Genomic DNA, 11,351 nt, shown 5'->3' on the forward strand with positions numbered 1-11,351 from the left:
AGCTAGAGACTAGAGCAGCCAGTGTGGAATCAGAGGCCGAGTCTGAAGGCCTGAGAACCAGGGCAGCCAGTGGGGTAAGTTCCAGGTCAGGGCAGGGGAAGAAGAGGTGAGAGGCCCCAGCTCAGCAGTGCAGCGGGAAAGGGGGATCCTTCCTGCCCCCTCCTTTTCTTCTAGGCAGGCCCTCAGCTGATGGATAAGGCCCCCTACGCTGGGGACAGCAATCTGTTTACTCAGTCTACACCCGTACAGACACACCCAGGATCCTGTTTACCAGCTATCTGGGCATCCTCTTCGTCCAGGCAAGGCGACACCTAAAAGCAGTCAGCACAGAGAGTGTTTCCAAAAACGACACAGTAAGCCCCCTGCATACAAACGAGTTCCGTTCTGAGAGAGCCTTCATAAGTCCAATGTGTTCGTAAGTCCAACAACGTTAGCCTAGGTACCCAGCTAACACAGTTGGCTGTATGGTACTGTACCGTCATAGGTCTGCAATACTTTTCACACAAACAATACATAAAGAGCAAACAAACACATTTTTAATCTTACCATACAGTCCCTTGAAAAGTACAGCAGTCCAGGACAGCAGGTGGCATCCAGGGGCTGGCATCGAGTGAACAGGCAAGAAGAGTTACCGCCTGGAGGAGGGAGAGGAGGTGGGAGGGGGTAGAGCTGAAGGATCGACAGCCATGGGAGACTGAGGGCGAGCTGCAATGTCACACACGCCTGACGCTGAAGGTAAGCACGTTCGCATCTTTCAAAGTTTGCAACTTGAAGGTTCGTACGTAAGGGACTTCCTGTATGTATTTGCTCTCTCCTCGGCCTTATTTGGTTTGGAACCAAGAGAGAAGGTCTGCTTTCCAGGAGGAGCCACTGGTGACCTTCCCCCACCCTCCGCCCGCTATCCACTTCCACAGGCCGAGGGATGTGCCAGCGATGGTTCAGACCACGTGCTCTGAGCAGAGGTCCATCCGTCTCTGGAACCTTCCAGGAAGGACCACTCAGGAGGCGACACCTGATCCCCCTCCTCAGGTGCGGGCGGAAAGCCGCCGGGCTCCCCACCGGCCCTGTTGCTAATTCACATCAGGCTGGGGCTGAGCCAGGCCCAGAGGTCCCGAGGCCCCTGACCCCGGCACTTGTGAGGCGACACTGGGCCCCCGGACGCCTGCGGAACCAAGCCTGTGGCTTCCCCGCTTGGTCCTGGAGCAAGAGGAAACTCCGTTTGCCACTGTGACACGTGAGACACAGAACTGGGACTCTGACAACCCGAGGACTCTGGCGGGGCGACACATCTTCACAGGCTGGTGCTTGGACACTTGGATGGGTGCCGATTCCCTCACGTGTTCGTACAGGCGGAACAGACAAACCCGAGGCAATCGGCCTGCAGGGAGCGGAGGGCTGAGGTTATTTTTAGACAACAGGTGCTTAAAAGCAATAAAGAGGTCACAGGGAAAATCTGCATTTTGATGAGTCTGGCTGAGGCAGAAGAGCTTTCTCCGTCGTTCCGGTGCCGAGAGCATAAAATGTGCACAGCTGCCTCCTGCGCGCTTCAGGGGAGCTCAGCGCAGGGGACAGGCCAGCATCCCGGCCACAGCCCGTGTGTCTGGCACTCCCCGGGGGCGGGGTCTGCAGCCCTGGGCCCCTCCTTCTCCCTCCAGCCCTTCCTGCACGCCCCCCCTCCCCCAGGTGTGCTCCATGTCACCTTATCCAAGATGCTCTGTCCTTTCAATGCCCTTGAAGTCGCAGGTTGATCCTGCTCCCTGGAAAGACTTGTCCCCCCAAATTCCTTTTGCAAACTCCTACTTTATCCTCAACTCCCACCTCACATAGTCTTTAATTATTCCCCCGCACACACAGCCGACTAGAATGTGACCTTCCCCAGGGCAGGCAGGCACCTGTCTCATCTGGGTCTGTATACCCCATGTGGGGCACACAGTGGCTATAGTCTGGTATCAGGTGAATCGACACATTAATGTCTTCTAATGTTTAATTAAGCCTTTCCTTAATGCAAGGGAAGACCTGGCTTTGATGTCAGCAGAATGAAATGCAGTTGATGTTTTATGTGAGTTGGTTCTCAGCAAGTCTTCCCTCCTTTCCAGGACAGCCCACACACCCCAGCTCTGCTTTCTCTGTCCTGCACGGGGCTTCTTAGGGGTGGGGCTGGTCTCCTGGGTGTCAGGACAAACCCACCTGCTTCCTAATGGGGCACCCACACCTCACAGGTGTCTTCCGGGGACAATTACCCCTAAGCTCAGAAACAGAGCCCAGTGCTGGCAACTGGAGGGGGGCCTGGCTGCCAGGGCTGCTGGCTGGCTCCGCTGTCTCTGGAGACCCCCAGAGCATCCCGGCCAGGGCCCCTGAGCCCACACCTCTGCAGGGGGAGCAGCATGTAGGGCTACAGCCGCGGAGCCCAGGACAGTCCAAGTAGAGGCGTGTGCGGCTCTGAGTGTGAAATGCAGCCTGGATTTCCAAGACACTGCGAGAAAGCTGGACTAGCTCGTGCATCAGTTTTTAAATTGGATACATGTTGAAATGATAATAATTGGATAATTGGAGTTGAAATGATAATAACTGGATAATTGGATTAAATGAAAGAGATGATTAAAATATAAATATTTCACCTGTTTTTCCTCGTTGACTGTGACCAGCAGAAAATTTTAAATTATACAGTTGGCTGGTATCCAGTTCCCCTTGGATGGCGTGGGTCTGGAGTTTCACTGGCGAAGCAGGGCCTGTGGTGTCAGATTCACGGTGGGACTCGGCTCTCCCAGCTCGGGCCTCATACCTTCTGACGGACCAGCGCCCTGGCGCTAAGGTGACAAAGGGACCGGGTGCAATGTCCCGACCACCTCCCATCTCTGGGGAAAGACACGGAAGGAGCGCCTTTAATGTTCTTGACACAGAGGAGCAGGGACCCTGGGGGTCTGCAAGCTGGTCCTGCGAGCAGCTCTTCTGAGCCCCAGGAATGTCAAGGGAGGGGGTCTGCGCCAGGAGAAAGGGCCCCAGAGAACCACAAACCCAGTTCAGACTGCCTCCAAGTCCCATCCAACCTCGGGGCATAAACAGCCTGGGCTAAGCATCCCGCCTGCCCCCGGACCCTCCCGCCTCGGCCCAGCAGGGACCCCACCCCCGGCCCCAGCAGCCGGGCCCACACCTGCCAGCCCACTCATCCCTTCCTTCCAGGCCTCTGAAAGTCGGCCATGCCCAGTAGCAGCCTAAGGAGGGGAGCGGGGGCAGCCGAGGCTCACCTCCCCCGTCCTTGGGGTGCACGGTCCAGTCAGCTGGGAAGAGACGGGAGAAGCAGGTCTGCCGCCAACCAAGAGGCAGGTGCTTTGGAGGGAAAAGATGGCAGAGGGAGACCATCCTGCCTGGTGAGAAGGGACCGGGGTCCCTGTAGGTCCAGCAGGCTGGGCAGGTGTGTTTCCTGAGAAAGCTGAGCCCGGACGAGGGGCCAGCGTGGAAGCAGCCCCACACCCCGTGTCCCGGGCGTGCCCCCTTCACGGGAGGCGTGTCTGTGTCTGTGCAGCACCCACCCACCCCCCGCCCTCTGTCCTCCTTCCCTTTTGCATCTACTGTGTTTTCTCTGATTCCAGCTCCTCTTCGTTCGTCTTGTGGCCGGGTCTCCAGGGACCATCCTGGGGAGACCCTCACGTGTTATTTTTCACTCCCCGAGCGTAGATGTCCAGGACATGGGAGGTGCCAAGTGCAGTTTCCTGAACGGCTGGGTCCGCACACGTGGTGGTTTCTGCTTCTTTCTCCTCTTGTCCAGGGCGATGCCTCTGGGCCTCCACGTCTGTGGCCACTTCTCATGGATGCACTGGGTTCCTCCACGACCCCCTGCTCCCTGGGGACAGACCACGGAGCGTCCAATCCACTCTTAGCACCAGCAGCGTTCGCTGTGGTCCTGCACGAGCCTTCTGCGGGCCGGAGCAAGGGGATGCTGAGCAGGGTGGTTTCCCCCAGGTGCCCGGGGCAGGGGGCAGTGGGGCAGCTGAGCCGGGGCCCAGCCTTCCTGTTCTTGCCTCCATGTACTGCTGTCCAGCCGTTGGCGGCCCCAGTGGAGAGACGAGCCTCCCGGCGTCCCCCTGCAGCCACCCTGCCTCCTGCCTGTGAACTGGGTCCTCGTCATTTTTTGATCACTTCCCGTTGGGCTTTCTGTCATTTTTCCCGTTAATCTGCAGAAGTTTCTAGTGTAAGTGAGATATAATCCCTGGTCTTTTTTTTTTTTTTTTTTTTTTTTTTTGCAGTACGCGGGCCTCTCACTGTTGTGACCTCTCCCGTTGCGGAGCACAGGCTCCGGACGCGCAGGCTCAGCGGCCACGGCTCACGGGCCCAGCCGCTCCGCGGCATGTGGGATCTTCCCGGACCGGGGCACGAACCCGTGTCCCCTGCGTCGGCAGGCGGACTCTCAACCACTGCGCCACCAGGGAAGCCCCCTGGTCATTTTTAGACTTTGCAGAAGCTTCTCCTGCTTGTCTGTCTGTTAGCTTGGTCTATGCTATCCTTTCCTAAATAGAAACCCTTAATTTTGTTGTATTTGAGTCAGTTCACATGAGTCAATGGTTTCTCACATTCTCCACTGATGGGTACATTTTGGGGGAATAAATTGAAGAAATCCCTCACCAGGCCCAGCCCGCCCTCCCCCAACCATCCACGTACATGACCTTCTTGTTGGCTTTATAATTACGCCTGTCACTGGCGTCCATCTGTCTCAGGTCTAAGAAGGGGCCGGGCTTTGTCCTGCTCTCCTGAAAAGAGCCGGTTTCCCACGCTAGGGATCCACAAGGATCCCTTCCCCCACCGCATTCTGGGCCTGATTCTGCTTGTAAAAATTAGTTCAGAAGTGACACGTCCATCCCTCCCCTCCCTAGCCAAGTCTCTCACAGAACATGATAGAACTCGGTTCCAATGACTAGTCATCCCATCAGGAATGGCCCATCCTCAGGCGCAGGGGAAAAGTGAGTTCATGACACCTGGCCGACCCCATGGGGTGTCTCTAGGAACCTTGGAAACGCTGCCCTGCTCTTTGCGGTGATTAATTGAGCCCAGCCGTGCGATCTTGTGGGATAACCCTCCCACTCTTTCCTCTTCTTTTCCAAACTGTCTCACTATTTTTATTTTTTTATTTTATTTTATTATTATTTTTTTGCGGTACGCGGGCCTCTCACCGTTGTGGCCTCTCCCGTTGCGGAGCAGAGGCTCCGGACGTGCAAGCTCAGCGGCCATGGCTCACGGGCCCAGCCACTCCGCGGCATGCGGGATCCTCCCGGACCGGGGCACGAACCTGTGTCCCCTGCATCGGCAGGCGGACTCTCAACCACTGCACCACCAGGGAAGCCCTGCCTCACTATTTTTAGGTCTTTGCTCTCCCATACGCATGTTACAGTGAATTTATCAATTCACCGGGACCCCTGCTGACTCTGCCACCGGATGGCATGGACTTCAGGCGGGGCCCCAGGCCCAGAGGGCACACATGTCTGGAGACACAGGGCGGAGGGGCGGGGAGAAGACAGCTGATCCTGGGGCTTCCCATATTCCAGGCTACAGGATCCTTGCCACAACCCTGGGAGGAAGATGCCTTCGCTTTCAGCGCCTGCTCCGTGAGCTGAGTTCACAGCGGACGCCCTGAGCTCCAGCGCTGGGGGCGGTGAGGTTGGGCAGCTGGCCTGACGATGGGGTGTGGGCAGAGGCGCTGGGCCACCCAAACCTCCCGTGCCCCCTCCTGCTACAAAGCCTTCATCCTGGAAACCATGTGCTGGATGCGGCGGAGCCTTCCGGCAGCATGAGCTTGTCTCTGTCCCCTTGGAAGAGACAAGCCCACGGTCGGAAGCGTTCACTTTGGACTTCTCATAAACAGGAAATTCTCCTCTACTGAGCTCTGCCCCTGGGTGTGGGGGTCTGTCTGCCACAGCAGCTGGTGTTCCCCTGATACACCCCGTTGCACGGATGGCGACACTGCAGCCCAGAGAGGGTGACCAAGTAGTTCACGATCACACAGCCAGAAAACGGTGGAACTGAGATCTGAGTCCAGTCAGAATAGGGTCGTGTCGTTCTGTTCATCAGGATGGGATCTGCCAGTTCCTCGGCGGCTGACACACTCAAGTGTCATATTAGCTCCCTTCTGCGGCAAAACAATCACCACAAACTTAGTAGCTTGAAACCACTCACACACACTCACACTCACACACACTCACAGATCCTATAGGTCAGGAGTCTGGGCACAGCTGAGACGGGGTCTCCGTTTCAAGGTCTCACAAGGCTTCTGTCCAGGGGTTGTCCAGACCATGGTCTCATCCAACAGCCCGAATGGAGAAGAGTCTGCCTCCAAGGTCACCTGCATTGTGGGTAGAATTCATTTCCTGCGGTTGGGGGACCAAGACCTTCAGGGGCTTTGCTGGGTGTGGGCTGGGTGCACCCTTTGGCTTCTAGCGGCCCCTGCAGTGCCCAGCCAGGTGGTCCTCTCCATGCACGGGTCACAGCACATCACCCTGATTCTTCAGGCCAGCAGGTAATCTGGGGCAAGGCTGCCAGAAAGATGGAGCCTTAAATAATGTAATGTGACCATGGAGGTGGCATCTGGGCACCTTTGTGTTCCAGCTCCAACCGACATTCTGCACACACTTCTGAGGCCAACCACCAGAGCCAGCACCAGTCTGCAGACCCCACTCACTCAGATGCCTGACCCTGAACCCCATCTCCCTTCCCCTCCCCTCCCTGGAGGTTGCATTAAAGCTCCAATCTTCTCAGCACCTGGATGGTATCCCTGGTGAGCAGCCCCCATCCTGACAAGGTCCCAGGGCCTCCATCAGTACCTTGTTCACTGAAACCAGGTGTCATCCTTGAGGCTCACAAGTGAAAAAGACACTCCCACCCATCACCCGAGAAATTCCAAGGATCTGGAGACTCCGCCAGGAACCAGCCAATCCCCCATCACACAAGGTTCAGCACTTGGCCACATCCTATTGGGCAGCCGCAGGTCACAGGTGCCCCGTCCAGGGGAGGGCCTCCCTCGCTGGAGTCAGCTCTGAGTCTTTCCGCCACCAGAGGGATTTCTTGCTCACACGATTGTCTCCAGGGCAGCTGTCTGCTCGACCATGACGTAGAAGCTTTGTGCTTTAACCTCGTGGCACCGGTACCGAAGCTCGTGGGTTCAATTCCACAGCAGGATAGAAGGAGCTAGAGGACACTTGCCCTGCGGAGACCCTGGCATTGTCTGTGACTGCCGCCATGGCCTGCCCCTGCTGAGCCACAGGTTAGGGGTTCACGTGCCACCTCCCACACTTTCACAGGCTCAGTCCTCCCAGGCTCCTGCCTGCACACCTGGGCCCCCCATTCCCAGCCAGAGACAAGGTCTCCCCATCGCTTCTCTGCAAAGCAGCTCTGAAACACTCCGGCCCAGAAAGGACCTCATCCTCTACCCCTCATAGCCTGTTGGCCAGAACAAGCCAAGTGGCCTGGGATGAGTCGGAGAACACTGGGGGGCTCAGGGAGCAGGAAGTGTCCCTTCATAGTCGCCCAGGCCCTTCAGCCGGGGAGGCAGTGGGGCTGGACCATGCCAGGCTCACAGTTTGGGTTTAATTTAATTGCAGTGAGAGTCCAGGTCGTGTTCTGATAACCTTTGCATGACAGTTATTTCTCCAGTGGCTTCTAGAAAATAGCCATGGTGGTTGTCTGAGTTCCTGCGTCCATCTCTGTAAAGTGGACTCTTGGTGCCTGGTGACGTAGAAACTCCTGGTGGCTCCAGCTTTGAAGTTGGACCTGCTGGGTTTGGGGCTGGCTTCAAATCACTAAGGAAGCTCTTGTCTTGGGACCCCTATAAAATGGCCTCCTAGAAGCATCTCCCTCAAAAGGCTGGGAGGACTCAGCCACCGGGGGCCCACAAGCCCGGGTGCAGAGAGACAGACAGAGGTCGGTTCTTCTCACCACTGATGGTTTAGAATGGAGACCTGAGTGTCCAGGCCTTCCAGTCCTGATGCCAGGACTGACCTTGGCAAAGGGGGAGAGGGCCATCTGCAGATCCTTCCAGAAAAAAGACTTTATCTGAGTCCATGAAAGAAAATAGAGACAAAAAAATCACCTCTGAAATTAGGAGAAAAGAAATAGAGAAAGTAGATTAATGCTTTAAGGAAATGTTTAAAAATAGAAAATTAATAAACTATTAATTTTAAAATAAGTTAATTAAACAAGCTTGAAAGAATGCCATTTTTTCCTGAACTGTCGGAGATGAGGAACTAAGAATGCCTCACAGATGACACTATAAATTTCACTTATATTCTAGTGATTAAACCAAAGTGATTTATTAGAATTTTATGAGGGCATTTTCCCCCTGTATCTTAAAACACAGACTGCATCAGAAGTGCCCATTCGCTGCCACTATTTCAATATCGATTGCATTTTATTATCTTATTTTGTGATTTATAACTTTGTTTTTCTCATGACTCTAATCTTAATATTGTTGGACACATTCGTAATGCAGGTGGCAGTGTCTTCCTCTGGAGGTGCTAGAACTGTTCCCCCTTCCCATCCACCATGCTCCAGCACGTCCCACGAGGAGGGGTCCAACCACCCCCTATACACGTGGCCTCAGTCCTGGGAGGAGAGGGGTGCAGACCCCACGTCCCCATCCTTAGAGGACAGGAGACAGACACAAGATGAAATCATAGCAGATCGAATCAACATCACACAACCATCAGTTCCTGCAGGAAGAAACACAGCCAGCAAAGTCACCACCTCCTAGCTGGCTGGTCACCGAGGCCTTTCTAGCCTTGATCGGTAAATGGTAGATTGACAAGTCAGACGGAGGTAAAGCTGAGACTGGAGCAGGTGTGTGTGGAGAGAGAGAGAACGGTCAGTTAGCGTGACTCAGTAAAAGCCAGAGTTTCAATAAACCCCAGATACACACAGCCCAGTGTCAAATACACACAAACACAAGAGTGTAGACAGACACGTGCACACACTCTCTCTCTCTCTCTCTCTCACACACACACACACACACACACACGGGCCAGACAGTTACTTTCAGGAAAGACAGTCCAAAGTCAGGGACCCCCAGAGCTGGAGGAGCTGCAGGCCCTACTGATGCCTCCATCCCCCAGGGTCCCCGAGGGCCGTCAGGGGGGCTGCAGCCAGGGACAGTGCAGCCCATCACGGCTCAGATCACTCATGGACTTTCACAAAATCCACAGTGCGGCCAGCCTGGCCTCGGGTGCCTCTGCCTTAACCCCCAAGGCAGTCTCTTCGGGATTCTGTGGGCCAGAACGGGCCATCACACCACCCTTGGCCAAGCCCGGGAGCATTCCTGCTGCTTCCAGAGAGCCCTGGTGTCCCCTGTGCAGAGAAGTGCCTGGACCCACTGGGCGCCCATCTCCCCTCCAGGAGCAGCGCAGACTCCTGTACCGGGGTCTTGGCTCTGAGTGGTCCATGGCCAGACTCCTGCCAAGGACCTGGCAGGGCAACTGATGGAGGGGGAAGATAGGCCCATCCCCTCCTTCCAGGCTCCAGACTGGCTCACCTGTAGCAGCCATTTCTCTAGGAAGCTGGGCCTTGGGCAGCATCCAGGGACCATGTCCCACCCTGCAGCCCTGTTTGTCTTGGGACGTAGACTAGGCCAAGTTTGGGGTGTCCATGAAGCTATGAAAAGCCATTTGTTTGTTCTCTGGGGTCGAGCTTTGTTTTTTTGGGTTTTTTTGGCTGCACTGGGTCTTTGTTGCTGCATGTGGGCTTTCTCTAGTTGCGGCGAGCGGGGGCTACTCTTGGTTTCGGTGAGCGGGCTTCTCATTGCAGTGGCTTCTCTTGTTGCGGAGCATGAGCTCTAGGCATGTGGGCTTCGGTAGTTGTGGCACACGGGCTCAGTAGTTGTGACTCGCGGGCTCTAGAGCACAGGTTCAGTAGTTGTGGCACACGGGCTCAGTAGTTGTGACTCGCGGGCTTTAGAGCACAGGCTCAGTAGTTGTGGCTCACGGGCTTAGCTGCTCCGCAGCATGTGGGATCTTCCCAGACCAGGGCTTGAACCTGTGTCCCCTGCATTGGCAGGCGGATTCTTAACCCCTGCACGCGCCACCAGGGAAGTCTGTGCGGTCGAGCTTTGATTATTTTTGTGAAAATGATGTACATGCCTTGAAAAAAATATTTTAATATGGAAAGCAAAATATTCCCCCAAATCTCATCAACTGGAAAAATCCTGTCTTCACATGAGGGAAATGTCCCCCAGGCAGATAGAGGCAGGTGGGTGGGAGACAAACAGGAGGGAGGAAGGGGGGGCAGGTCGTTCTATACATAATTTTTAAATTAGGTAATTTAATTTTAATTATATTTAACATGAAAAAATAATTCGAAGTGAAAACAGAGGGAATTGCTGATCTATGGAACTAACCACAGAAATGTTAGTTTCTAAACATCTTTCTTAGAAAAAAAATACATGAAACAATGACAGACTTGAGAGATTTTATATTTGAGTGTGCGTGAGTGTGTGAGAGTGTATCTGGGTTTCAGAGGCTCCCTGCTGACCTGGTCTGCCATGAATGATGAGGAAATCAGCACACACACCCCTTCCCCTCGCTCCCAGCGCCTCCCGCGGTTTATGTAGTTACATTACTTTTACTTGCGTTACTTTTTTAAGGTCTGTCATTGCCAAAGTTGTTCCATCTTCACTCCACACTTAAACGTGCTTTAATCAGTGCACAACCAACACAACTGGGCTTTTTACCAAGTCTTCCTCCATCGACTTGTTCTTGTCATTTGCTTGTGGCCCAACAGGCAATTGGCTGGATCGTGCGACCAAATGCTTCCTCCAGAGCGGCTCATAATTTCCTGAACTTCGGGTCATGTAGGATTTCATTCATCTTGAGTACACAAAATATTTTTTCATCTATTTGTCTTCATATGTAAAGAAATCTGGCTTTAAACTGATGGCGTCTTGTTTCCCACCAACCCCCACCCGTGTCCCTCTCATGTCTTGTGATGTTGTCATGACCTAAGTACACCCAACATGTGTGCGCCCCGTCCCGACCCTCACGAGACTCTTGCGAGCACGTGAGGGGCCCAGAGACATGCCCAGCCCTGCAGAGGGTGAGACCCCAGAGCCTGAGCTGCAGTCTCTCAGCTCATCCAGCCCTTATGGGGTCTTCAGCTGCCACCTCTTGCTCGTGAGACTTCAGCACAAAGTAGCTCTTCCAAGCCGGATGCAGGGGCCCATGTGTATTTTAGAACATCTGCCGCAGGCTTTACCGGTTAGGGAAGTTTTACTTTTCCTGCCAAGAACTTGTGGACGTGCATGCACTGCCCTTTGCCTGGAAGGTGCCTTGAGAAGGACAGAGCAGCCTCGCCCTCTCCTTGGAGCTAATGCTTTCCAGATC

Source organism: Neophocaena asiaeorientalis, unplaced genomic scaffold, assembly GCF_003031525.2.
Source record: "Neophocaena asiaeorientalis asiaeorientalis breed wild unplaced genomic scaffold, Neophocaena_asiaeorientalis_V1.1 scaffold242, whole genome shotgun sequence".
Lineage (NCBI taxonomy): Eukaryota > Metazoa > Chordata > Mammalia > Artiodactyla > Phocoenidae > Neophocaena > Neophocaena asiaeorientalis.